Source organism: Halichoeres trimaculatus, unplaced genomic scaffold, assembly GCF_033239565.1.
Source record: "Halichoeres trimaculatus isolate MK-OKI-2021-1 unplaced genomic scaffold, fHalTri1.1 fHalTri1_scaffold_3, whole genome shotgun sequence".
NCBI lineage: Eukaryota > Metazoa > Chordata > Actinopteri > Labriformes > Labridae > Halichoeres > Halichoeres trimaculatus.
The window spans coordinates 13353402-13381233 of record NW_027437181.1 but is presented as its reverse complement, the minus strand read 5'-3'; the positions used below and the strand labels follow the sequence as shown (position 1 = coordinate 13381233).

At 39.1% G+C, this 27832-nt stretch overlaps 1 long non-coding RNA gene across 2 annotated transcripts in view; it reads left to right on the top strand.

Moving 5' to 3' along the window:
• LOC141787322 (uncharacterized) overlaps positions 1-19728 on the top strand; it is a 33620-nt gene extending 13892 nt beyond the window's left edge. For both annotated transcript variants that reach the window (XR_012598055.1, XR_012598054.1), the window contains 5 exons: positions 499-568; positions 3972-4078; positions 8687-8777; positions 10127-10166; positions 12625-19728. This is a non-coding gene — a long non-coding RNA (uncharacterized LOC141787322). The remainder of the gene's footprint in view (positions 1-498; positions 569-3971; positions 4079-8686; positions 8778-10126; positions 10167-12624) is intronic.
• The last annotated feature ends 8104 nt before the right edge of the window (positions 19729-27832 follow it).

Genomic DNA, 27832 nt, shown 5'->3' with positions numbered 1-27832 from the left:
AGAGAAATATGATAAACTTTGCCAGAAAAGTGAAAATATTGAGTGTTTTGAAACACAATGACAGGAAGCAGCATAAGAGGACACAGGTTGAAATCAGAAAAGTTAAGAGAATAAAGTCTATGTTAACAGCAGCCACAGAAAAACTAAAGCTTTTACCTAAAGCAAAAGTAAAAGACTGAGGTCAGTGAATATAGTTGTTCCTTGGGACCTCTGTTATTACTTCTCAAAATGTTTTCTTCCTACACCATTCAACAATTTTATTTTTAATCTTCAAACAGCCACTTTGTGAGACTGATGTCTGAAGCAATAAGAAATAGAGACTCAGCAACATCTTTTTTTAAAAAGAAAAAACAGTACTTGCATCTAACTGAGTTTCATATTAGCACAAGGCTGTCCCTTTTCAGCACAAAGTGCAACTGTTAGAGAAAAAGTTATAATGGGCTCTCAAGTCACTATTTCATGTTGTCAATTGATTCAATTCTCTTTTTGCACCCTCAGTGTTACAGGACAATAAATTCCTTTTACCTACCTGACTGAAGACGACCAGCAACTCCAGCCCAGTAAACAGGTGTTTTTTTTCTTTCTTATTGTTCCTGAAAATACTTCTTAAAGCCTCTTTAACTGACAGGTATTTCACATATTAGTTTTTGCACAGCTCTATGTTGCCTGAGTCAGGCGTCTTGAAGTAGTAGCAGTATTGTTGAGGGTGCAAACTGTGGAGCATGGTTGCACTCGTCACTTCACCATGAATTATATAAAAGAGAGAGGATTCCCATGTGTGTGAAATGGCATTGTTCACAGTTTGTGTCACATCAGTGCATGTTTAACTAGGCAAAACAAAAGCTTTTCAATATTTTAGAGCACAGGGACTGACAGAGTGAGGAGACACGGCTGAACTGCTGTTCTGCCTCCTCTCGTCTCGTCCTCTCCTATCTGGTGTCCTGTCCTCCCCCCTCACGTCCTCTGAAGTGCTCCCCTCTCCTCTTAGGTTACATGGGCCTGGAAAAACACCACCTCAAAATCTCCTCTCAGACTCCTCGTCCCTCATGTCAGACCAGCTTTTACACAATAAGGACAACAAGAATTTACTCACAACAGCCTCATTTTCACATTTATCACTTCTCCATCTGTCCTGTTCCACGGGCTACATTAGCTTCTGCACACAGCTTTTTCATTTTTTCTCTTCTTGGTTGGAATATTGTGTGCTAAAATGCAGTGTTAATCAAACTCCAAGCAGGTACACCAGGGTTTGGGCCTCAGAGGTCCAGTAAAAAGGCAACACTACAGAAATGATTAACAAGGGGGCTATTGAACAGATGTGGAAACACAGACATGCAGAGGAACACAGAAATATAGAGAGAGCAGATTGTTTGAAGAATAAGAGGAAGTTTGATCAGTCTGTGATCTACAATTAATTTGTGTTTAATGTAAATTGATGTAACACCATCAGACCGTCAAGGTTTTTTAAATATTGTGTCATTTTGTGACCACAGCACAGCACAGCACAGACAAAGCCCTCATCTACGTCTCATTCCTTGTTTCCTTCTGCTGAGTCAACCACAGACAAGGTCTTTACAGCTCCCCACAATCCACTCTGTGTCCTTGTTCGGGGACTTGTCTGATTAGGCATCGGCTAATTAGGTCTGACTAGCCAGGCTTTTAAGTCACACGCCGTCACGCATGAGGCCTGGTTAAAAGTTGATGGATGGACGAGACATTAAGTGTCGAGACTGAGAAACGTTACTGATGGGACTTTCGCTTTCTGACATGTGCAGACAGTGTCTGAGCAAGCTGTTGGGTTCAGACCCTCCAGGAGGTCACAGGACACATCTAAGGAGTGCCTGGATGAGGAATATTAGCAAATTGTATATAGGAATATTGGCAAATAATCAAAAAACTTGTTGTATTGTACCCTTATGTTGCACCAACTGTATGGCACTTTTAATTTCGTTGTGCATTTTACATGTCACAATGACAATAAATTCTATCTATCTATCTATCTATCTATCTATCTATCTATCTATCTATCTATCTATCTATCTATCTATCTATCTATCTATCTATCTATCTATCTATCTATCTATCTATCTGTCTATCTATCTATCTATCTATCTATCTATCTACAGAATGTCCCATTCATAGAAAAATATTTAAGTTAAACAAACAAGGCAAAATACCACCAATGTCTTCTATGAGTGAGATTTGTTTTTAAGGCCCCAAATGAAATGGAAAACCACTTAAATAGGGACATTCAAGTCGTTGTGTTATCAGTGATTTTAAGAAGCACTCACCTCGTACCTTTTTTCTGGTTTGAGTATTTTAAGCTTCAACATTTTGATGATTTTGATTTTTTAGAGGGGCAGAAATGAGCTTATTTAAAATGACATGGACATGGCTACATAATGCAGTGTATTTAGCGTGTCATGGTGGCAGTTTTTTATCAATCACACTGTAGTTTCACTCTGCTTTATTGTTCCTTGTGAAAAAAATGGGAACAACTTAGATATTTATTTTAACAGCAGACATGAAATACAATTTAGTATGGTAATAGCAATTGCAACAAACATCACTCTGGAGAAGACTTGGAATTGTGTATTTGGATCATAAAGTGATTTTAAAAATGTTTGATTAGCAAGAATTACATCAGTTTTTCACGGATTTCTATTCAGATAAACATTTCATTTTGCATCATGTGGAGCAGCCCCCTGCTGACCATATGAAAGATTGCAGGTATAAGGTGCTCTTTCATTTGTTGAACTGATGGCTTCATGCAGGCTTTGTGTTTTACAGTCACTCTGTTGTGTGTGACTGAGGCCAAAGTGGTTCCACTAGATTGCTGCCAACTATCAGTTGTCAGTCATTCATGGTTATAACAAAATATCCAACGAGTAATATATTTGAGTCATTCTGCTCCTGTGTTGTTAAGTTCAGATATTGTTTTGACTGGCTGATTTTACAGACCTGGACTGCCAAAACTCACACTTTATAAAGCAGCAGTAAACTAAAGCACTCATCGAACAACCAAAGGGATTCCTCACTACCCCTGAACCAAATCCTGTCTGAATCCTCCCCCTGCTGATACAGTAACACTACCACAGAGGATGTTTCTGACAGAAATCACAAGCTGCATAAGCAACTAAAGCTGAAACAGAGCTATGTGACAAAAAAAAAAAGCAGAGTAGTCAGATATTAATCGAGACATTTTAACTTTGTCATGAGAACATTTGCCAGCTGCAAGGCGCTCTGCTGATGTTTAGCCTGAGGGTGTGACAGACAGGAAGGGATGTTATGCTATCACAGCGTTTGATCACCGGCATCATGGGAACACAGGTATCAGAGAGAGGCTCGTATCTCTTACAGCTGTTCAGGCTCTTTCAAGGGGCTTGTTTAGATATTGGTGTGAATGGGATGAAGAATATTTTAATCTGAGGATGTTTTGACTTTAAATCATTTTAAAGAGACATTTCTCTGTACAGGCAGCACAGTTCTTTGAACTCCATAGACAGTCTGGGAGAATAAATGTGTGCGTCAAGCTAAAGAGCGAAAAAGTTTCCTTTAAAGCTGTGTTATTGTGTCTGCTGTGTGTTAATAGGCATCACAGTACGATTACAAGGCTTGCACATAATGGGAGTCTAATCAATGTATGGACCCTGCCCCCTACTGTCAATGATGAAAATGACATCAATAATCAATTAGTGGGTGTTCAGTGTTTAGGGGTTGAACGCTGACAGCTTACAGCTAAAATATTTACTCCATTATTGGACAAAGCAGGCTTTTTTTGTCAACAAATATAAGAAAAATGCTTCGAACAAGAAATTGTAGCTAAGAATTTGTTTTCACTTGCAGTAGATTTCAATACTTGGATACTTTAAATGTGTGTAAAATGTTCAATCTCCACATTCAGGAAAGAGGGTGCTTAAAATGACTTGATTTTGAATTTAACACCAAACATTTCCTTGTCTGTCTTGTAGGAAGAAGTCTGATGGATCTCTCCTTACCACCCACCTAATGTTGTGTATTCAGGGAACACAGCAGCCTCTTCTGGACAAAAAGGAAAGTGGCAGAGAGTGAACTGAATGTGAGTAACGCCTGCAATTCCTGCAAATCTGACAAATCAAAGTTCACAGACATGATGACAGCATTCCTTTGAATTAAAAGGCATTTTATCGTCATTACTGTACTACCACTCAGCAGTTATAGAGTTTTGAAATCAAGCCATCGACTTTTACTGACATCTCACAGGAAATGTTAAAATCCCAAATGTCTGGCACCACATCTGAACAGATAACTAACTAGTAATTTGACTTGAGAAAAATCGTATTATTGCCTGGGGAAGCATTAAAAAGTATCCTGTGATCAATGTATCTGATTAGTTTGCTTTGACGGTACACTGGTGAGCTAATCAGGCCAAAGGGATCAATGGAGCGGGCTGTCACGCTGCTTTGAATTCCTTCTATCATCGGATAACTACAATGTAAATGACTGGGTACTAAAGGAAACTCTACTGGGACGCATACTAAACTCTGCCCGTGCTGCATGGTGCACAGGGGAATCTCTACAGACACTTAGCCGGTTCTTAATCAGTAGTGTGTGGAAAAAAATAGGTCCCTATTACACAGCGCTCTCTCTCTCTTATCATCATATTTGTCAGAGCAGCTTTATTCATTTCCAGATCAGTTTCCTCAGACGGTAAACTTTACAGCCCTTGTAGCAAATCCTTGTGGTACGATCCTTATTGTTGCTGATAGGCTCTGAACCTCTCTTTTCCTCCCTCGCTGCCTCGTTTTCCCCTCTCCGTCTCTCTTTCAGTAAGAGCTATGAGGCCACCAGATGCTCTCCCAGCCTATTTGTCTTGTCCTCTTCACAGACAAACTAATTGCTAAACAAAAGGTGCTGGCGTGTCCTGTCGAGTGCCCTTGTAAATGCTTTACAGCTGCAGTTCCATCCACTCGGATAGTTAAGTGGCTAATTATAAAAGGACCACAAAAGAGGCTGATTTTGGATAAAGGGGAGGAGGAGCTGGAGGTTGTGGTTTTATAGCCCTCTGTACAGAGAAGCTATCACAGTTAGCTCAACACAAATGAAGAAACTGCTACAGACAAGTAATGAGTAGACTGGCTTTTTGTTACTGAAACAGAAAAACACAGAGGCTGTAATGTAATGTAAGGAAATGTAGTGTGTGTGTAAGAAATGTGCTGAAATTAAAGTGAGACCTTCAAGTCTTGTTATGGCCTTTTTCTGCTGTAGCCTTGTAAGCTTTGGCAGCAACTGACAATTATTTTCTTTTAAGGGCTGACTTCCTGATACTTACTCATTAACATTTAGTTGTTTTAATGTTTAGTGATTAAAGGTTTAAGATATAAAAGCAATAACTCACCAAAGTTTCCCAAAGTGCTGAGGAGCATCCTTAATGGTTTTGTTTTATATGATTAACAGATCAAATGATCAGATTTGCGGACAAAAAAAACACACAATACAAGTTTATATGAGAGTACATGAAATGATTACTTTTCATGTGTTTAAAAAAGAAAACAAATAAGAAAATACTTAAAACTACTTAGATATAAAATACAAAATGTCTAAGTTGAGTGTCATTATTTATGCACATACTTTCACCTTATTCTTTTAGCATACAGGTTTTTAGCAGAGATTGAATTCACATTTTTATATGCTGTTTTTGATTAAGTTTGAGATTCTGTAAGATTTTTTTTTTTCAAGAAAAAATAATCACATCTTCATTTAAATGCATGTTGTGCCAAACAAACAAAAGGAAATAATTTGTGTCACAAGTAAAGTTGAGGAAGAAAGAATCCAATTTTTGTCAATCACTGAGGAACATTTAACTCACTTGGAAGAATTTTAACCACACAAGCTAACATTTGACCCCGAAAATGTGTGATTTTCTGCACCAAGAAAAAAATCAATTACTTACTTTAGATACATTTCTTAGAAGCATGAGGTAAAATTATGAGGTAGTGTTTGGTTTTGGTTTCACCTACATTTATAGTTTGAGAATTATTGACCAATCACATATCAGCATACTCAAAAAAACAGTATAGAGAGCAAAAACAGGCAGAACATAACCAAACAGAATAATACTTTATTGGCAGTAATGTTACCATGATTTATTCATCTCTCACAAATAATAAGTGCGTGCACACTTTTAGCTAATCTTCATCATGATGAACCCAAACTACTTGTTTATATTGTACGTCACAATGTCAACACAGTGTCTACCATCACATTGTCTTCTCAGCCCATCTTGACAAACATTGACAAATAGGCACTACTCAAATGTGACAGACCAAGAAATGACATTTACTTTGTACTCATGGACACTACAAAGGGAATCTTGGAAGTCAGTGAAAGCTAACTGCTGGCTACACAGGATTTAGTAGAAGGCTACCAGTCCCAAGAGGTATATCTTGCATGGCATCACCAGATGATGATAGACAACAACAGCCGGTGGGTTGAAGGAAGCTCATCCAGCACAACTATAACACAAACTATGGGGTCATGAGAAAATGTGAGCATTTTTAAATCAATGCCTCTCTAGAGCAGGGTTGTTGAATGGGATTGTGTGATCTTGTGCAGGTTTTTCTTTTTTTTTCTCAAAACAGGGAGGAAGAAGCTGTAAATGCTCATCTTTATGTGTCTGTGTGTGTCTGTGTGTGTATCTGTGAAAACGTGTCCCTTCAATACATGATGCGCTCAAGTATGTGAGTTTATGAGACTGTGTGTGTGTGTGTGTGTGTGTGTGTGTGTGTGTGTGTGTGTGTGTGTGTGTGTGTGTGCGCGCTCTGTCTATCTGTGTATGGGTCGAGAAAAACAGAGAGCCCCTGACTCCTTATCTTGACAAAGTTGGGTAATTAACGACAGAGCCTATTAAAGGGAGAATATTCAGCCAATGATGAATGGCTTTAATAACAGGGCCGTGTTCTCTCTAACAGAGACAGATCCTCCCGCCACCGTCTCCCTGCCCACCAGATAAAACTACCCACACTCCCATCCCACCACCCTCTTAATCTTGCCTTTTCCCATCGGCAGTCCTCCTTCTTTATTTTCTTTCTCTGTGTTTCCCTTTTTGCTCTTTTTTTATGTTTTCCTTCTCTTTCAAAGATTTCCTCTTTTCATTATGTTTGTTCATGCAGTTTTCTAAAATTTAATCTCATTAGACGGTCTGGGGTTCTAGCCATACTGCACAAATACTATCCACTGTACACAAAAACAAGAGCCACCTTTTTATGTACCTGCCTCATGAACCTTTTTGGGGGATATGTTTGCGCATGTTTGTCTTGTAAAACATCATTAGCCTCTTTGTGTAGGGGCCATGCAAATTGGACAGTTAAAGAAGCAGCACAAGCGATTTATGTTCCTGTGTAGCCCTTTAACAGGGGCTGTGCTCCTGCTTTATGTGTCCTGCAGGGGTTGGGGGCAAAGGCTTACCACAGGGGTCACATTTATCACAGCTCTATATTGTGAGATTGGTCCAGATGTCTGTCCTCATTACCGCTCTGGAAGTAAAAACATTCAAATGTATGAGAGTTTAAGCAGCCACGAGCTACTCGTATCAAACCAAAACTAAACTGTGACGTCGCTGTAAAGTGTTTCTTTACTGTGTTCACTGTTGATTTAAGAGAAAAAAAATTAATGCTATTTACATTAAAGGTTCAGCATCATGTTTCCATCATAAATACCACTAACAAAAAAAAGAATTTGAATGTTAAGGTGACAAAAACTTCTTTCTCGATTTTTTTCCCCACGTATGACAAAAGTTAATTAGAAAGACGTTCTTAAAATCACAAATCTAAGACTCACAACTATCTCTATTGTTTTGTCATTTCTAGGCCCAAGCATGACGCATATTCCCCCTTTTCCCCCCCTGTTGTGTATTTCCTTTAAGAGATATCCAGTGAAAGCATGACAAGTTGATTTCAAAAGCACTGTCCATAAAATACATCAAAATTTCTAATGTAAAATAAGATCCGGAAGAAAATGAATTTATCACAATATTTCAGTTAAACTCAGTTAAAAAAAACAACCTTTAAATCATTAAAACTGGCTCAAAGATATAATAACATGGGCACTTACTCCAGGCCTGGGCTGCATAATAAGAAAACACTGCTTCTCCACATTTTGCTCTAACTCTTGGAATGGCCAGCCCTGGATTTTCTTAGGGTTTGAGATGATTCTTAAGTCACAAGCATGATGTTTGATGCTAAGCTTCTGAGAGACTTGTGTAGGCTAGGTAAAGAGAGAACTCACAAAATAGAAACTCTATCAAAATAATAAAAGTCACATCTCCTGGCACAAACAGCCTTACCTTCAGCTAAATGTGTTCTTATAACAGATAAAAACTTATTTTAGAAAACAGCAACCCTGGATGGGAAAAGAAGCGATGGATGGATGGATGGATGGATGGATGGATGGATGGATGGATGGATGGATGGATGGATGGATGGATGGATGGATGGATGGATGGATATCAGTGCAAAACAACCTGAACCTGGTCAAATATGCATGTGAGCGGTTAGACTTGGATTTTGTTTATGCCACTGTCTCTTACAATTCCTAAAAATGAATTAGGATTTCTGTTAATTTACAAGAAAGTTAAGCTGCAAAACTAAACAAACACTAAAGAATGACAACTAGAGGTAAGTTTTTGGTGTTTGTGTTTACTTCTCAGAGTCAGAAAGGCCCGAACCAGAGTAAGGATGGAAATACGCCAGATGAGACATAATGTCAGAAAACACCAGAAGAATTCAGTATCGCCTCAGGTTTGGACCCAATCAACCACACACACACACACACACACACACACACACACACACACACACACACACACACACACACACATTACAATTGTTGCACCCGAGCCCCTCTGCAAAGTGTCTCCCATGTGTGTAGCGACATTCTCACAGAGGTTGTAGCATCAGGCGCCCTCTCACAGGACCAAAGGCAGCAAGTCCATTAAATACACATGAGAGTCTAATTAGGGCCCCCCTCGTGCAGCCGGCTCCGAGGTAGCAGTCATCGGGGACCGACACTGCCAGGACCCTGACACTGTGAGAACACACTCTGCAAATTAATAGAGAATGACCAAGAAGTGCGTCTGTGACTGACTGAGACCTCTGCTTCCTCGGAGGCAAAAATGTTCAGTGCTGATTGCTCTGATTAAATTTGTTATAGTGATATAATTATGAAAATATGTCTCTGGGAAAATAGGATGACTCTTGGTGTGTGGTTAGTTTGCACACTGTGGTAAATTTGATATGAATGTTTAATATTTATATGGTTCATGTGACCTTTAAATGAGACCAGGGGAGTTGGAGTTGAGTGTCTTTTAGTTTGTTGCCTCATTTTGCCCAATTTATCTGGTGATTTACAACCATCACACATCTCTGTTTTGGTCTTTGAATGACTGATAGTCAACCATCCTGAACGTAACAGATCTTTAACTAATTTGTTCTGGATCCAAGCAGGAAAAGACATCCGACCATATTTCCCATTATAATTAGGGTGATAATAATGTTCAGTGAATTATTGCATTTTTGTTATTCAGGACAAAAGTCTTTCCTCTGCTGCGTGTCAGATGAGATATTAGTGCGGACATAATTCTTATTCTGGCAGCAGCACGGTGACTGATATTATTTAAATTACACCTCCTTGGGCAAAGTATTCGGAAATACTTTGCAGATGGGAATTCATCACGAAATGGTGTCGAGAAAATGAGAGGCATCAGAGTTTGATTACGCTGACAAAAATGTCTTCTTTTTTTTTTTTTAGAGGGAAATGACGAATGGAGTTAACAACAGACTGACATGTGCAGTGCTGTGAAAACTGACCACATCAGCAACCTTTAACAGATGTAGACAAAAGTTAGATTGGAGATTTTATGTTTTCTTTACACACAAAAAACTGAAAAGTACATCTAACTATCATGTATTGTGTAATACAGAATAATTATTTGTGTATTTATCCCCTCAGAGGAACTGCACCTTTGGCAGCCATACGACTATGAGGCTGTATTAGTCTCAATCAAATTTGATCATCCTGATTCAGCAATCTGAAGCAGTTCCACTCAGACAAATTCAGCTTTTTTTCCACTCTAGAAACATTTTTTCAGTTGGACTGAGACCAGGGCCCTGACTCAGCATCCACAGAAGGTCAGTGACTTTGTTTTTGAAGCTGTCATGGTCTACGTTTTTAGAAGTGTGTATGAGTTCAGAAACTGTTTGACACACACACAAAGAATCACTAACTACATCTTGAGCTCCCTTTTGTTTTCCACTGAAAAAAACTTAAATCTAAGCAGGTGTTTATATTTTGTACACTAATAAAAACATCTTTACATGATCCACATTATATCAAAAGACAAAACTTATACCCAAATTGCTTGCAATAAGTTTGAAAAACTATTCTGATGGAATAAGAAAAAATGTACTTGCTAAATTCCTTCAATTAAGACATTCTTTTTGAAGAAAGTTGACAATTAAAATTCCCCTTACCCCATTGGCCCCTTTTTTCAACTCTTTAAAAGCAACTCAGGTATTTGTTTTGTTTTTTAATGTCTTAAAATTTGTTTTGTTTTTTTACAGATTTTTTCCTGAATGTGGCTTACATTAAGTCTTATGAGATATTCTGGACAAAAAAAGACACTAACACTTGCTCAGATTTCAGTTTTTGCAGTGTGTGAGGCTATAACACATGTTTCAAATTGCCCGACTAAAAGAGCATCAGTAAAGAATCTCTAAAGTAAAATATACTCAACAGCAAAACACAGACTGACAAAATTAGTAAAAAGCTTATGGTGAAGTGTTGGAAATTTGGCCCAACTAAAGTCTTTTCTATTCGGCTGTGTCACACAACCCACAATTGCACTCAACGCATCTGTTGTCATTTGTACAATCTATCCAACCTCAGTTTACTTTGCCTGACAAGTTTCTCTTCTTGAAAACAGTGTCTCTGTCAAGAACCAGAACTAGAGCTTTGATTTACAACTTATTTATACGAATCCAGCCCCTTGACTTCACATTGCTAATCTTCATCTAACAAGTAATGTGAGTTTAAAACTGAAGTTATTAATGAATCTGGATCCATTTAAAGAGACCCTTTTTAATTTAACAGTAAGTCTTTCTTGTCGATAACCTCCAAAGACAGCTTTATCCCACTTTTATTCATTTTTGGAAAAGTATAAATGATGGAAAAGATCAGGAGCAATAAATAGTTTTTGAAGGAACTTTCTGGATACACCGTGTCTCACCTGTTCAGCCTCCCTCACCTCTCTGCGCCGCAGCGCTCTGCTCTGCTCTGTGTCAGCTCTGGCCTTTAAGCTCAGCACTGTTATCACTTCACATTTTAACAGGAGCGCCGTTAACATCATCTCACTGAACGCTCTGTCGCTGTGACTGACAGCTGTTTGACTCTCTACCTCATCCAGTGATCACACACATACACACACAGCCACACACTCACATGCCGTTAAAGGGCTGGCTTACAATAATGCAATACTAAAAATGTCAGCAGCTCCATTTAATTTTATTGGGTTAGGGTTTTTTATGGAGCACTTTCTTAAATATCATATGGTGAGAAAGTGCTGTCTAAATTGTTTGATACATTATAAACCTTTACGAGTACAAGGCGGCAGATAATGTACTCCTTCTCATTTTGGGGACCACTGTATGCTCACATTTTGGCCTAATGGCAAACATAACAGACCCTATCTGTGTATTTTAAGATGCCAGTATATCAGAAACATGCTTTTTCTTAGTGTGGTTTTGTGCTGCACATTTATTGAACTTAACACTCTTCAGGCCAGCAAACCATAATCCAACACCACTACGCACTTTTTTGCTCTCTGTACTATATTTCAAATGACGCTGTAATAGAGTGCTGTTAGTTCTTTAACATAAACCTGCCACTCTCAGAAGGTAACAGCCACTTCGGAGGAAAGTGGATGTGTCTAGGTAGTTGTGCAGACTCTGTAAGAACTGTTTTGAATCATGCCTCTTTTCATTTACGTTCTGCAGGCTACTAGAACAGTATTATGGTTTTGACCCCTCAAATGACCCTGAAGGGATCAGACTTCTAGTAAATAATCATGAAACATGATTGTTGGACATAATACCGTAAAAACAATCCCAAATGCCTCAAGCAGACTCCATCCCATTTCAGTAACGCATTAAACATTTCACTCTGGAGAGGACGCAGATTCCCAAAGTACCCAAAAATGAATTACACTGTGGATTATCATGTAATTATGGATCCCTCCAAAGTCTGATAGAGCAGGAAAATTGAGTTCTGAATATTTCATAATGTGTGGCACCATCTTTGTTGAGGAAATTATTTAGGGGTAGCATGCCCATTTGCAGAATGGATAAAGGTTCAGCGCGAGGCACCAGAGAGCAGTAATTGGAAATCTCCAGCAAGTCAAAGAAGTCATTCACAGATGAGCATTTCTACTCGATAACTGTACATTCAGAACAACATTAATCCTCAGCCAGACAAAACCTATCAACTGCCATCCAAACCCACAGAGCTGTTCTCACACATACACATATAAATGTGACACAAAGAAATCACACATAAATGACAATACGACCTGATGTGTACTTTTTCCAACAGGTGAACTGCTCTCATCTGACTCCAGTCATTGCTAACAGAGCAAAGAAACGGTAACTTCTGCTCACACTCACCTGGGATTCACAGTATTGAGACTTTTTTTAATGCAGCTATAGACTCCAAAGGAATGTAAGTAAAGGTAAGGCTCAAATAAGCGCAGCTGAGACACTGCTTTATGAAAAAACATCAACATTACAAAGGGGGGAAAAAAACAGCATAAGCCTGGATGAATCACACACTTATGTGAGCATACTGACTACCATGTAAAAGAATCATTTTGTTGCCTTTAGAAAACATATGCAGAAGTGCCAGTTATGAAAAATGTCATCTTTAAAAGGCAAATCTAAATGTCAGAGAGACAGATACTTTACACATAGAGATTGCTGCCTTCTGGGCCTAACACAGAAAGGCGTGAGAATAATATTTTTTTCCCTGCTGAAATGAACTGCAATTATACCCAGTGTTGAGCATATGAAGCTCACACTCACTCTTACATAGCCTGGAGAGGAGCGTGGTCACCGTTTGCTACATCACTCAGGATACCAGAGAGGGGAAGCGAAAGAATGTGTTTTCAAGTCACAGAGAAAATAAAAAAACGCTGCTTTTTGTAACAGTCTGCAATATGCTGCTGAGATGTTACAGAGCTTTGAATCTAGTTAGAAACAAAGCTCAAATCATTTGTCAACATAAAATTTATGTGATGCAGCTCTTTGTGATATCAGCAAGTTTCTAATTGATGAAGGGTAAAAATCGTTTTTGAAGACAGAGAGTGCAGACCTCCACCAAGCATATTATGATTCTCAAGCAACACTTTAGTCCTACTTTAATGTTATGCTCCCTTTCAGCAGACTGTCTGCTACAATTTAGTGTTAGTTGCAGGTTTGTACGATAATTTGTTACCTGATAGTGTTGAAAATTATGATGACCCAGTGCATATTTCTTATTCTGGATCTTAGTATCCAGAATATTGCCAGGATGTGGATCATACTTTTACATCTGTCAGAATTTATTGTGACCTTGTCTTGTATTGTTTTGCAAAGCAATCCGACCATTTGTCATAGAGTTATATACATGTAGGGTGAAAACGGCCCTATCTCACAATCATAAAGAATCCTTTAAAAAAATCCTGGATCCAGACGGTGATATGGATCACCTCCTTATCCCATTTTGAACATTTCCTGAAAATGTCATGAAGATCCATTTATAACTTTTTGAGTTATGTTATTCACAGACAAACAAACAGACAGACAAATTCTCCCAAAAACATAACCTTTTTGGTGGAGGTAACCAGCTGTACAATGGTAAAAGGTGAAGCTATGCTGTCCACTCTATATACAGTCTATGATCTCAACTGAAATATCCTTTCTAACCTTCTTAGAAATCATTTCTGTATCATTAATGCCAACATTTATCTGCTTCAATTTATATAAAAAACCCATAAAGAAGCAAAGCACATAACTGGACTGTGAACAGGTGATACAGCAAAGAAATCACACAGCTTACAACCTTTAGGTGAAGTATTGCAGAGCCAAGCGGACACATGGCATGAAAGTATGCAGTGCTCACAACCAAATCGGTCACTATGTTAAAGAGTCAAGCAGAAGTATAAACTTGTCTTATGTGTGCACCACATTATGTACTTTATTTGTGCAAAGGCAAGACTTTGTATTTATTTTTGTGGCGTGGGGTCACAACCCCAGCCCAGAGGAGAACCGAGATAAAGCAAGTGGAGCAGCAAGCCCTGTTTGGGTCTAAATTTTGCATGCTGGTGAATGTCAGGCTCATGAATAAACAAAGCAGGGAATAAAGCCCTCTTTGGTCCTCCGTTTGTTTTGAAGTTTGTCTGTATGGAAAATGTCAGGACTTCTCAGTGGGGAGTATGAGCAGAGCCCTGAGTGGATGGTTCAACCTTATTTCAGTCACCAGTGGAGCTTAGGAAGGTAAAAAGCTGAATAAAGAGCTAAACAAGAAAGCTCGATGAGGGAGAAAAGTAAGGTGCCAAAGGATATGACGACAGAAGAGCAGAAGTAGGGAATGGGAGACAAAAACTTTTCTGTCTGGCCCCTGTTCCCACCATCATGTGAATGTTTGAGGTCATGTGTCAGGTGAGGAAGAGCTCATCTTGACTATGTGGCTGCAGGGCACCTTCAACCCACGGGGCATCTAGGTCTTCTTCAACCTGACCGAGAACCACCGGGCTCTTCTCTTAGCATGCAAATGAGACAGGAACAAATGTCCCATCACTTCTGGGGCTCCATGTCCCAAAGTGTTTAACACTCTCCCTGTCAACCCCCCCTACTCCAGCTGCTTCAAAAAAAAAATCCCCTCCCTCACTTTTTCCCCTTCCTCTTATGTTCTTTAAATGAGCTTTCCAACTCCACTTCTTTCTCGCAATTCAATTTTACAAGGCCATTATCCCGGGTGTAATGTGGAGGTTAAATATATCGGGGCAGACGTTATGTGAAAATAATTAGTGCTAATGAATAATGCACTCATTCAGCTGATGAAGGATGGTTGGCAGGGTAATGGAGTGCGAGGGAGGGGCCCCTCTGACAAATGAAATTAAAATATTTAAACACTGCTTTACGGTATTACCGGGCCCTCACACTTTTCCTCTGTTACCTGCTCACTACTCGATGCTGTCTGGCCTCTTTGTGACATGATAGTTTTGTCATTACTCATGTAACATCTGTCTTGGCACTTACAGAGCCCTGATACAAAGAGGAAATGTCCCTGCACCATTTTTTACAGTACCGTACTCTACAGCTAATCATCCGGCCCTGATGATCACTCCGAGGACATTAGAGACACCGATGCTATCGACAGCAGCTGTCCGTCTGCCAGATTATATTTCCTTTCTGTTATTTATTGCCCCCACACTCATCTGGACTCTTACAATCTCATTCTGCACCCATCATGTGACAATGAAGAATGTAGGGTTTAAATCACCCAGTTTACAGCACCCTCCCAGCCAATTGGCCATCTCCAATCAATAATGCTGGACCAAGAACCCTGCCACTGATAAATTGCAGGGCATCAACACCATTTCATTAGACATGATGACTAGATGAGGGAAGAGCAGGGTGTCTTTGGCAGGAGACGGAAATCTCCTGTGCTAAAAACAGAGACCTCTCTTTAAGGTTTGAAGGGACTTCAGATTGATCGGTTCAGCAAGATTATCAGGCAGGGTCGACTTCAGGTGGCAAAAAATGAAGCTAGTGCAGAGGTGCACAGAACTGAAGATCCATCTGGTGTTCACTTGAGCCCGGCTCAGAAAGCAAAGGATTCACTATTAATGTCCTTATTGAAACATTCTTTTTAAAGTAAGGGGGTGAACTGTTTTAATTACTCCATCTCCAAGATATTAAGACCGAAAATGATCCAAAGAGTTGCATTATCAGGGATGTGGCTGAGTAAAACTTAAAGTTAGGTAGCTTGACAAATAGCTGATAGCTGTTGTCGGCTTAAGGCCCACCTCAGCTCCACCTCTTCACCCGTTTAAAAGCTCTGCTAGAGCTATCCATTTAGCATTGATTCCAGTGACACCTTTGGCCTGAATCAGTAGTGTTGACGACAGTGGAATAAATACTCTGTTTCCCATGAGCACCATCACCCACTGTTGGCAGAATATGATTCTTGCCAAGGTGTTTGTTATTTTAGAAGCAAATGTAGAAAAAAAGGTAAGGTCTGTCCCATTACTGCAAAACTTATTATAAACAGGCAATTGTATAAAAGTGAGACTTTCGCAATGCTTTTTAAGGCCCCGTTTACACGACGCCGAAAACGGTCGATTCCGCAAACATTTCGTTGCGTTTTGGCCTGCCGTTTAGACGAGACCACATTGCGTTTTCAGTGAAAACGCAAACTTTTGAAAACGCTCCCCAGAGTGGAAAGATCTGAATCCGCTCCTCCATCCAGCTTCGTGTAAACACCAGGTAAACAGCGGAGCGTCTCAGGGTGAAACGCTGACGTCACCGCATGCGCACTCGCAGTTTTAGGTGAAGGCTCCGCGCTCAGCCACATTTCCAGTTGAGCCAGTAGTTGGCGGTAATGCGCGTTATGGTTGGATTGCCGACCGTCTCACACAACAAAACGGCAGAAAAAGAAAGAACAGAAGAGGAGACTTCTCCTCCTGGAGTCGTATAAACGCGGATCGTTTTCACGCCGTCCTCATGTAAATGCGGGTGGCTTTTGAAAACGCAAAGGAAGAATCGTTGCGGGAGTCTCCGTGTAAACGGGGCCTAAGACTGACCAACTCTTAGTTCAGTCAGTGTTTTCATTACAGCAGCCACCATCATTTGATCTCAAACCCTGTTTTAGGGGCCGTTTACACGACAACAGTTTTAGGCTGAAACGCCACAGTTTTGTTGCATTTCAGCCTGGCATTTACATGGAAATGGAGTTTCAGCAGACCTAAAACGCAAACTTTTGAAAACGGCCTCCAGAGTGGGATTTTTTTGAAACCCTGCTCACACCGTTGCTGTATAAACAGTAACATGGCGTTTTCAGTGGAAACGCTGACGTCACGTGCAAGCACATGCAACAGGACAACAGTACCGTTGTTATGATCGTCGTGAACTACTGTGTCGTGCTTGTGCAGCTCAATCTGCTGAATCGGCTAACTGTCTTCAAACAAAATGTGCATCTGTTACTCCACTTATGCACTTAGTATTCCCCAATACACCAGATGATCAGCTCAACTCTACTAAGGTGGAGATCTTCCAGAAGCTGCTTCTGAACAAGACAGTTATAGCACCACCTGCAGGCCTGGAATGCTTACAACAGCGTTTTCAGTCCCTCAACGTTTTGTGTAAATGCAGATTTTTTTCTCTGCGTTTTAGCGTTTACAGATGAAACGTCATGTAAACAGGGCCTTTGAAGCCATTGATGACTTCATAACAACCACATCCTTCTTCCGTACAGTTTTCCACTAGGCCTCCACTAACTCACTGCCTTTTTTCAAACATCTAAAGCTAAATAAGTATATTTCTCACATCCTGTGTCCTTATATTCAGTAAGTGTGGTCAATCAGAAGCACTATTTTTTCTGTGCGTATCACACTGATCAGAAAGCTGATCTTTACTAACATAAACTCAACAAAATTTACTGTTTTGTTCCTTATTCTAGAGATGCACAGATCAGGTTGAATTCTTTTAGAAAGAACTGCATCCATGTTTACTGCTCTGTCAGACTTTTAAGGTATGGTAAGGCTGTGTGTTAAATGTTGCTATCTGGTTGAATTAGGCTCACAGTGGGAGAATTGACCTTCTGGACTTTTTTCACTATTTTCTTTTAATATAAAAACAAAATAGTTTCCATTCAATAAGATGCTATTAGATATTAATTCAAAACCATAGATTTTTATTTTACAACGGTACAAGAGAGAAAAGATTCAACCTTTACATCATGAATGTATGCACAACACATTTTTTTTATCAAGATGACATTTTTATACATAAGATTTGCATCCATCATAGTTGTGATTGGAGTATCTTGGAAATCGCTTCTTGAAAGAGATACTGACTGGTAGTAGATTTTCAGGAAAAGTAATATTACAAGCTCTGAGTATGAGCGATGAACAGGCACCAAAAGGCTGGAGAGAAAGTGTTTTAAAACAACTGTGAATTGCAGAATAATAAGAGAGGAATCGGGAGGTCTTCAGGTCAGGGTTATGTTCAGTTTTCACAGGACAATAGTTATCTGCTGGAAGAAAATAATATCTACAGGCTCTGAGGTGTGCTTTTTTTTTCCCCAGAGTCCTGCAGAGAGCCAAAACGCCAAACCCAGTCATTCGACAAGTTCCCTTTATTAATCTCATATTTTTTGCAGATTGGCACCATGTACATTAGACTTGTAAAACAGACCTAATTACGAGGAGTGCAGCAAGCCAGCCACACATCAAACAGTACGTTACAGTTAAAGCTTATGATCTTGGTCGCCTTCTCTTCCTTCCTCCCTCCCTTCCCTTGCCTCCACTCACCAGAAACACTGATTATAACAGGGGCATTAAAAGGGAATTACAGCGAAACAATTTACACTTAATGTAGCAGTCATATGAACAGGGAAGAAGGATGGACAAAGATATAAGAGTATTAATAATACATGCTTTAATTAAGCTGCTGGGAATGCATGGAGCAGGATCAAGGCACAGGGAAAGAGAAGAGGGACGCAGTGAGAGCAAGAAAGGAAGTGAGACAAGTAAGAGAGTGTTAAACAGAGAGGAGGGTAGGAAGTGGTGGCGGGAGGAGGATCGGAATATGTTGCTGTGAATTTTCTGTGATTCATGGGCAGTAAATATGCAAAGCCTGATGGCCATAAGGCAATCAGAGGAGCGCCACTCATCTACATGTTGCACAGTGGGCCATAATCCATCTGAGGGGCACGAATAATGATAGCAGGAAGCAGGAATAAGAGCAGGGTCTGTTTATTACCTCCGACAGATCCATAATGCATACAGATGTGAGGCAGGCAGGCAGCTGCCTCTGGCCACAGAACTCCAGTGAAAAGTGCAGACAGTGATATTGTTTTTAGTGTAATGAAAGACAATCTGATTTAAGCGCCTATTAAGGGACATAAGTCTGCTGTGATATAAAGTTTTAAAACCATTGATTCAGCTCTAATGATCACTGACGGATAGTGAGGAGGAGAAATGGGCAGAAAGAACTCATCTGACACCACAAAAACAGCAGCAAGGTCACTGATTAGTTATATAGACGACCAAATATGGTGTGTAATGACATTTAAGGTTACAACTTAGATCAGAAATGCATATCTAGGAGTACTAAAAGGTCACCTTAAAGGAGTCAGAGCATTTATTCTTCAGGTTTTCTTCTGAGGAAACCTAACTCACTAGATCCTTCTTGAATCTTCTCAGAAGAAATATTTTGTCCAGTAGTGTTTCACTCATCTTTCATTTATTTGGAGGGAACAGTTGTTTTAAAATCCCTTTATTTAATCTGTCTCCAGCCTTTATTCCTACCTTGTTGTGCATTTTATAGTTGAGATATCACATTTTGTAAAGCCCCATGTAACATTAGGTTTTGATTTGTGCTGCATTAATAAACTTTATTACGCCTTTTTTTTTTACTGTATGCCATTTGCAATAAAACTCTGACTGTACCTCTTGGTGTCACTGTGTTTACTTTTTTTTATTTGCAAAGAGACAATCACACGCTCACAAACACAAAGGCTGTCTCCTCACAGAGGACATTAACACCAGGATCTTACTGGTGCTGGAGTAAGTAATAAATTGTGGTGAACATTGATAAACTAATGCAATTACCTGCAGGGCGTGCGAGTCAGCTAATTTAAAGATACCAGGTTTGTTCATGTGGTGGGAGGCCTTGAATGGCCCCCATGGGTGAGAGATGGCACCTTTATTAGATCTGAGAGGTCAGCCTGGTAGCACTGTATTAGGATTGATCTTTTGATCCCTGCCTGGAACCCCCCACGTACTGTACCGACCCCATCTGGCAAAGGAAAAAAAACGCTTATCAGGCGCGAAGGGTTAACTCTGCTAGCCAGGCAGCCTAATTGAGCACCACACATCTCAGCTACACAGCAGAAACAGGAACCTAGAGGGTCGTAACAAGCCAGCCGTGACTTATTCACATAATAAACCGAGCAGATATCTAAATGAGCCATTGAGCTAGCCAGAGGGAGGGAGGCCATTAGGGTGTGTGGACCATGGGTACATATTTGTATATCTACAATTGCTCTATCATTTGCATATGTGGCTGGCTGTAGATATGTGTGTGGGTGCTTGTACCCAGGGGCCTGACAGAACACAACAACTTTGCTCTCACTCACAGTATCGTAAACAAGTCAGCGGCACATTACTTTTATCAAAATAACAATAATAAAAAAAAACAGGTGGTTTATAAGCAGACTTGTTAAGGCTCTACTAAAAACAAAGGGAGCTGGAGGTCTGCTGTGTCGTTCCCATGGGCTGCCCTGTATGGATTCCCTTTTGAATGTAAATATACCAAAATCCTTCACTAATATTAGTTCTTTGGAAATTTACCCACCTGACTGACCTATAGATGATGCTGTATTGTTTATCAGCATATTATTGATCAATTTCAGACCAAACAGACTTAACCTATTGGGTTACTGCTCTGCCACTGAATCAACCTGTTCCATATACAGTGTGTCAGATTGTCTGTGGTGATTAATAACCAGCTGTTTCCTTATGTGAGCTTGGGCTTGGGTTTAATGTAGGACTGACTACGCCAATATGTCATAATAATGAGTAGCTCACAGGAGAATAAACAATGTGACAACCAATACTGGTCTTAAGCATAAAGTTGAGTGTTATATATGAACATGATGACAAACTGTCCTATCTTTGGCTTGAATAAGCATTTTGACAACTAGGAATGGGTACCCTTCACACTTGAAACGATATGGTACCAATGCCCGGTACCTGGCAATCGGTACTAGTACACAGCGGTACCAATTTTTGGTACTTTTTGTGTTTATGTGATAATAAATATCAAATTTTTCAATGACAAAATCTAATTTTATTTCGGTTGAACATATTTATTATTCAATATATAACCTTTTAGTGCTGTGTTCATGCCCAGCATGTAAAATCTCCTACTCTTCCACTCCCTCAAAGTTACAAGGATGTATTCAGGAACCTAAACATGGTGCTCTTTGGTTTTTTGTGAATCGGTACCCGGTACTTTTAACAGGATTCGGTCGGTACCTACAAAAGTACCTAATTCAGTACCCATCCCTAGTGACAACTAACCCAAGTCTCCCCTATTTCCCCACATCAGTTAAAAAATCTTTCTAGGGCTTCTATAGAAGACAAAACAAGACCTGCATTTAATGGTTAAGATCTGAATAACCTGGTGAGTTGGGCCACCTTTGTGTGAAAAGGAACAATACAAGGAACAATACAATGCCATAGGAATGTCACAGACTCCCAACACCTTGTAGTTCAGTTTTGATGTATTGTTTTGTAGGTACAAAGTACAAGGAAGTTACTGTGCCTTGTTATGGCAAGACACTGCTGTGAAATATAAGTTATATTTCTTCTTTCTATCTTTTATTATGATTCTGATAACCAAATATGAATGGTGATATTGTCGGTTAAAAATGTTGTATCGTACTACTGAATGAGGTCTTACCTAAAAACTATAATTTGTGCATGTGTTTGATAAGAGATTTAAGCTAATCTGTTTCTTTTTTTTAAATAAAGGCTATTAATGGAATAGTTAATTAATTAATACATGAAAATTCAGCAAAATCCCTGTGCTTAAATGTTATACATTCAAGCAACCAACCAGCAAAAGCCTGGCATGATAGGATGCTTATGGTGTTTGAATCCTGATTTTAGAGGCTCAATAAAAGCGTTGATGCTGCATCATTAACCTGTTATTGTGCACTTTTATTTGTCTGTTATTACAGCTTAGCTCCAACAATAATACAAGGCCACTAATCAACAGAGTTCTGTGCTAACGGGTCAAGGGTCAGCCTTTGATGTGACCTCTGACACATAATTAAATTGCCATCTTTAACCTCAGTTACAAGCTGTCACAGAGCATCGGATTACATGCTGCAAATCAGTCCTCCAATCAATGACAGGAGGGAGGAGAGGAGGAGGGGCCTGCTGTGTTTTATGGTGTCCTCACAGATTGTCTTTAATGAAGTTGGACTGTACAGTGATCATGTTAGTTTACCGACTAATCACATTGTGAATGACTTTCTAGCACAGCACATACTTCTACTAACAAGCAGTAGTGGAGAGTAGATAAGATATTAGAAGGGGCAGGTCACATGAATGTAATCCAATCACCTGAAAGTTATTCTGATTCATTTTCAGTCTCCATGTCTGTTCAGTGTACACAAGTGAAGCCAAAAAACTCCAGCAATAAATCTTAGTATTTTACTTTTGAGGTAAAGACTCAGCTTGATATGTCCCTCCTCCCTGCACCAAAATCCCCTTTACTTACAGATAATATAAAACAATGTAAAGATAAAGGAAACAAATCTGAAATGAATGAAAATGAGCAGAAAGAAGAGAAATCTTATTGCATCTGCCTCTTCTCTCACAAAATGTTGACTAAACACTTGACAAAACAGACACAAAAGAAGTTCCACTATTTGGCCAGTATGTTGTATTAACCTTCTATCTGATCATTCTTAGAGCAAAATGGAAAGCAAAATGATTGAAAACATTAAACTTAAGTTTCACCAGAACAAAAGAAAGTGACAAAAACAACAATAACAAACAAAAAACCCACTACCAGGCAGTGTTTAGATTGTCTGGGATTCCCTATATTCGTCTAATGTGTTAGTTTTGATAAGTTTTTTTGAAGAAACTGAAAGTTTTGACTTCTTTGAAATGTCTGTCCAAGTTGTTCCTTGAAGTAAAACCTTTGGCTATAATAATAAATTGTATTGTTTGTTGAAAATAATAATAAATTGTAACCACTTTTCCTTTCCCTTTGACAAAACAACACTGAATGTAGGGTGGTAGGAGACTTTTGGGGGCTGCGTACATAATTTCTAGAATTTGGTTAATAAGTAAGTCACTAAATTTCATCAACTGTAATTTTACAAAAAGTGGATTTAAGGTAAGGCACAAACAATGTGTTGTATAAAAGGTGCAAAGCTCTGTCGTTTGGATAACTCTTGTGTAGCATTGCTATGATTTTTTCTATCTTTGTTTTTATTCCATTTATATGTAATTCACAATTTATATTTTCATCTATAATAACATCCAGAAACTTTATTTTATTTACTCTGTCAATTCCAATACCTTCATTGTTTAATATTGCTTTAAAATTTTTTGCCTTTGTTACTAACAATCACGAAGTTTGTTTTATCAGTGTTTAGGGATAATTTATTTAAATCAAACCAGCATCTAAATTTCATTAGTTCCACTGCAACCATTTTTAGCCCTCTTTCTTAAAGATCCCTGTTATACAGAAGTGGTGGTTTCATCAACAAAAGCGATACATTTTGTCATTTCACAAAACCGCTACAGGTCTTCAGGTCGACTGAGACCCTTATAAAACAGCTCCTTGTGCTGGTTTGAACCTGGTGCTCACTGTGCTAAAGGAGCAGCATTTGTCAATAAAGTGTCAGTCCTATATCCATTTGAAGAATTTTAGATAACAAGATAAACCTCAACCTCTCAGAAAAAAATGAGCACATGCACACAAATCTTTATCAATTATCTCATCTTTTAACATGAAGGAGGTGACTTTAAGACTTAATACAGCAACCAATAAGTAGGTTGAGCTCTATACCTACTGACTTCACTTTTAAGGAGCCAACATTTCACACATTAATTTACCCAGGCTATGGTTCGTGGAGATTTGAATGGAGTGTTTGAAATCATGAGGCTTAAGACTCCTAGCATCAACATGTTAAATGTTAAAGAGTGTGTTTTCTCCCCCGATAATGCAAAGAAGAAACCTGTAGCAGCACTAAGAGGTGTTTTTCCGAGAGACTGAACCCACAAAGTAAAAATTTAGGTTTTATTGCCTCCAAGTGTTGCAGTATTTTCAGTTGTAAACGGATTAGGTGCAGCAACATGACTGAAGAAGATTCATTGTGATCTGCAGTTTCAGGGCAGCCTTGTGTTGATTTATTGATGGTGTTTCCCTGCTAGCAGGGTTACATAGGATCTGTGGTCTACAGACAAGGTTAAAGGGCTTTTTAATGTCCACACAGCAGTATATCCCACCAAAGTGAAGATGATGGAGAGGTTTTAGGGGAAATAAGAGATTTTTTCAGAGTAAACAAAGATTTCATTCTTTTAGCACTTTTTTTTACTGGTGGATCTTCCCAGCAAAGTCTGTCAGCTTTGAGGCATTGATTCTACACCCAGAGTGCAACAGCAAAAAATACGTCCCCAAACTCAAATGATGCCAAATGACTACGCTGATTATGATTTAAGGGCTGCTAGTTTTGTTTCAAACTGTGCCTTGTTTTGTGGCCGGGGGCCCCGTGTTGTTTAAAGGGCTGTCAGGGTATAAATACTAAATTAATCATGCTTTGGCTCAACTTGCTAGGGACTGAAATTTGCTTATGGAGGCCGATGATCACATGAAATATTAATGGTTTTACAGAGAACGGGTATTGTAGAGATGAGGGCAAAGCACAGAGTAGTGTGTTGGGAGGAGTCACGGCTGAATTCAAATATCTTTCCAATATCTCTACCTTAAAGAAAAACCTGATGTTCAGGAAGTGACCAAAACCCTGTGTTATTGCCCATTAGACGTCCATTAGGCTGATTCTTGTTCATATTATTCTACAGAATTAGTTAAGTGGTAATTGGCATTAATAAGCATGCAGCTGTGTTTTTGTGTTGTGCAAATGTGTGGAAAAAATTCAAATGAATCTAGATGAATATATTAGAAGAGTGTAGGCTAATGTTATGCATTAGGCTAGTTGTTGTGTATCCTTATGACCGACTTCTTGAGCCCCTGGGGACTTTTAAAAGAAACCAACGACCATTTTTAATGACAGACATCAAATCTCAAAGCAAACAAAAGAGAAAGTTTGATCAGACTTACCTCTTTTTCTCCTTGTTCTAGCATTTTATTCTATCTGCCTACACAAAACCAAAGATGGAGGAAAAACAATATCATCACTGCTCATTACAAATCTTCACACCATTTGTCTCTTTGACACAAATCAGAAAGTAAAGATTTATATAATGGATGACACAGTGCCGTAAACTTGTTAGCCCATATTTTCTGAGCTCGCACAGAGCGTATAAACATCCTCTTCCCACTGAGACACAAAGAGAGACACAGTCACACACATCCCTGCATGCAAGTCACATCAGCGTGACTGTAGACGACGTGTGGCATGGCACTAAATTATCCTTAACACGTTTATTTGTGTAGCAGTTCCACAAAGTGCTACTAAACAATTGTCAGGAAACGTGGTCCTATGTGTCAATCATAGCAGCAAACCCTCAGCAGCTTGTTTGATCTGAGATGATGCCTGTGTGAGTTCGGTGGCTCCACAGTAGGTAAATGAGAAGACAGGAGGGGGCATTTAATACTCCCATACTGTGAGACAGAGCGAGGAGGAGAGGTGTTTTTGGAGCTGGCAGGGGGAAAACTTGCTTAAATGATAAACAGAAGATATTCTACAAGAGCAAATCTGATTCCTCACAATTATCTCTGCAAGCCTGACAGGCACCAGGGGTGGCCCAGGAACACTGAACTGGTGGACACTGATTGGGTTATTTGTCCTCTCTTATTCAGGGCTGAGGGATTGTGGGAGCTATACTGTGGAGAACCTCTCTGCAGGTGTACACCAACCTCTACAGAAAGCAGAAACCCTGTTACCAAAGCACCAGGACCCACACACACCTCTGATTTGAACAAAGGAAAGAGAGACCACAGTGAGCCCTTCCATACTTTTGTCATGAATACAGGGCACATCACAGTGGAAATGGACAGGTGCCGATGAAAAAAAAAAAAAAAAAAAATGATGGCTGAAATGAATTCTGCTTTAGTTTTAGGGAACTGCTGCTTCATTAATGTTTTGTGAAACATTGAAGGATGAGAGAAAAAGTATTAATATTATTTACCTAGACCCCAGCTTATCTTCCTCATGGCTACAAGAAAAACAAAACTTTTGACAACTGAAAGAAGTGAGACATGAAAACGACAAAACATGAAATCAATTAGATGGATGCCAAGATAAAAAGCTTAGTAAGTCAAACTAATCTTAAAAACATGATAAATCAATCTGGTTTTGATTACTAATGCCTAATTTTTAAATGGTTGCTACAATACATGCCAGTACAGTTGCACAGTTGTCATGTAGGTATAATAATAGAAAATTTAAGGTCATATGAGTCATTTGTTGGGATTTACACCAGTTAATATTACATGTTTGAGTTGACACTTCTGACTTTTTAAAGGCAGATACTTTGATTTAAAAAAAGACATGCTGGAACAATACTAAATGCTTTAATGCTGTGGAAGAACTATAGGTTTGTTTTGATTTTGACGCCTTATATGGCCACGGGTGTAGGCTACATTTGCTCTGCTAGCCTTGTCTTTGTCAGTACCCATATACTTTTGGATGAAAAATAACTATTCTGTTCTCCTTTACCTGACAAACTTTTCTGTCATTATGACTTCATTCTGTTAACAGTGTAAGAAAACTGTTTATTTGACTTCATTTCATTCACTGGTTTTACTCCCTTTCACAGCAGCTTCAAGCATTAAAACACAGAAACCTTATATCTTGTTTGTGATGGTCTTGTTTACTCTTGTGGGTCTTTTACTAAGAGGCGTCAGTCCAACATAAGTCTGGTCTTGCTCGTGGTTTCTGCCTATTACAATTAGATTTGCCTAGGGTAGGCTGAGGTAGGACTTCTTAAATTATTTTCTTGTCTTGTGTTGACGATGGGTCTCTTACCTGTTAATGTTTTTGGAAAATGGCTTGAGATAACGTTTGCTGTAATTTGGAACTAGACAAATAATGATTGATGAACCAGTAATGTTGTTTTATGGACTCTAACGGGAAAATGACATTTTTTTCCTTCACCTATCAGGATTTTACACACACTTACAGGGTTTCTTGCTGTTACCAAATCTCCCCAACCTACAACCCCACAAAGTTGAGGATGCAGAAAACAACCAACAAAGTTTGCTAAAATATATGAGTAAGTGTCTATCCTATGCTTTTACACTAAGAATATGCTTTGGAGAAATAAATCCAGGTTAAAAAAAGGTTTCTTTCTAAGGGTTGGATGAAATTCCTCAAAAACAAGCAGCAGTCATTTATTACACATTAAAAACACAATGATCATTAAAGTTTGTATTTGAATGACATTACATAGTTGATCACAAAACGAGTTTCAGTAACATGTCTAGATTGAGAGGTGATGAGGTGACGTTGAGGACGACCAGTCGCTGTACACTGTTCAGACGCCTGCATCTGTTGAAAAAGGAAACAAAGGTTCTCAGTTAAGTTGTTCTTGTGACCAAGTATATATAATAAGAGATTGACAAATAGAATACACGCTGAAAAACATCAGGACTTAGTTATCCAGTTATTTCACAGCGTTACCTTGGTTTGAAAAACGGTGCAATACAGATTACCTTACCCATCCAAGAAAAAAAAGTTGTAGAAAAGTAGGAATTTGTAGGAATTTTGCTCTTTAGGTGAAGAGGAAGTTTTTTTGTGTTTTTGAAATGGTCTTTATCAGCTCTTTAAGATG